We start from the raw sequence: 1996 nt of genomic DNA on the forward strand, positions 1-1996 counted from the left end.
TGGCTACCTTGTTGCTCTTCATCAAAAAGAGTTATCAACCTCCTATATTCACTTATCACCAAAATTTCCATTATTTTCAAAAGTGACCTTAGGCTTGGACTTCTCCCACTCTGTTTCAGAAAATCCTCAGTTCCTTTGGTAAATGCCTTTGATCTCTTGCTTGCAAAGGCTGCCCTTCCCCTGAACTAAATTCCTGAGCCTTGCCTCCGCCCTGGCCCGGGGAGAGGAGGCAGCCTCTGGTCTTCTCAGTTCCTGATTGAACATGGATCATCTGACCTGCAAGCAAGCTGGGGTGAGGGCCATAGAGCCCCAGCATCCCTCGCCTGCTGTGCCTGGTGTATATTCTCTACCCTGTCGGTGGGTCCTTGGTAGAGGAAGGGATCTTCTAAACTCTTGGTCACACTTAGCTGGAGTTTACTCTGTGCAACTTGGAGTTGGAGAGGATGAGAAGTACTTGCACCCTTCTGCTGAGATACCACATTGCCCATGTGAGAGATGGAGAAAGAAGGAGGCCCCCTCTCTGGACCAAATCCACCCGGAGTGGAGCTTCTATCAAGCTGAGCTGGGGCAGGAGCAGGAGCAGGTTATGGCTCAAATCCCATACACTCTCACCATTCTTCCCAAGTTTTAGATTTTCTTAATTTTCCATATGTCTCTAAGGCTATTTCAAGCAATTTTAAGTTTTCTTAAGGATACTTTTTACTAGTAGTGATTGTTTCCTTAGGAAGTGGGTCCTCCGAGCTTCCTTCCCAGAAATGGACCCCCCTCCATGCACATCTGGAGTGGTAAAGTATATTTCATTAACCTCTCTTCAAATTCTCCCATTTGAGCATTCCCTGTGTCTCCTGCTGCAATCCAGCTGACCTAACGGGAGTGTTCTGAGGACACAGGGGCCAGGAGCTCATCCTCTGTTCTCCCATATCACCATTTGTCCCACACTGACTGTCTCAACCTCACCCCAGGGCTTAAGAGCAGATTCACGGACAGTGCCATGGACAGAGCACCAGGCCTCTCAGTGAATGCCCATTCTAGTTCCTCCGTGACGTGAATCAAACCCCTCACAGGACTCCGGGCCCAGCAACGGCAACTGAGATCTCACAGCAAATAGGCAGCTGGTTGACACAGGGAGGAGGTCCCTAAGCTTCACTGTAATAAAAGACTTTTCAGTTCCTGGGAGCAAATGGAGCAGAAGATTTTAAAAGGGTAGGAAATACAGTAAAAGACCCGGTAAATCTCAGAGTTCTGAATTAGCCATCCTGGTACAATCTCCAACCTCCTCAAGTGTGCTTCTCCCCAGAGAAGAGTTGTAGCAGGAGGAGCAACTTGTACAAGAGGAAGACCCAGGGGTGATGGGTCTGAGGCACACAGACCCCAGAGTGCACCTGCCCTTCAGCAGCTGCCCCCATCCCGTGCGGTGAGAAACACAGTCCTTGCCACCCTGGAGCCAGCCAGTCAGGTCCTCTGGATGCTCCTCTTCCCATCTCGCTTCTGCCCAATCTGTGTCTCCCTCCTGACTCCCACCTCCTCAGATGACCACCCTCTGCCACATCCTTTCATGTCTCCCATCCACTACTGAAAGTCTGAGAGTAAGAAGACGACCACAGCCCAGACCAGCAAATGTCCACTATCACCGCCCAGGAAATCTCCCACCCTCCACTGCCATTTGGGGTTCCCTGTGCCCAGGCCAGGGGCTCACCTTAGGCCCCAACTTCTCCATTCCCCAGGGCCTCCGCCTTTCCCAAGCCTCTCATCCTACCCTCTCCAGTGCTCATCCTCCAATTTCCAAATGCCTATAGCTGTCTTTCAAAGAACAGTTTGGTCCCCTACGTGACACTTCAGCTCTATCTCCAACCTTTGGCTGGGTGCTGAAAGCCTCACTGGGTCGCCCTGTTCAGCAAAAAGCCACCCATGAAGGTCTGCACCTTTCCGAGGCCCAAAGCACTTGCTGAAGCTTTCAAATTATAGTTTTCTCTTTAAATGCTCAAATTGCCAAGCA

This window comes from Otolemur garnettii, unplaced genomic scaffold (assembly GCF_000181295.1).
Source record: "Otolemur garnettii isolate 467f Iridium unplaced genomic scaffold, OtoGar3 scaffold00133, whole genome shotgun sequence".
Lineage (NCBI taxonomy): Eukaryota > Metazoa > Chordata > Mammalia > Primates > Galagidae > Otolemur > Otolemur garnettii.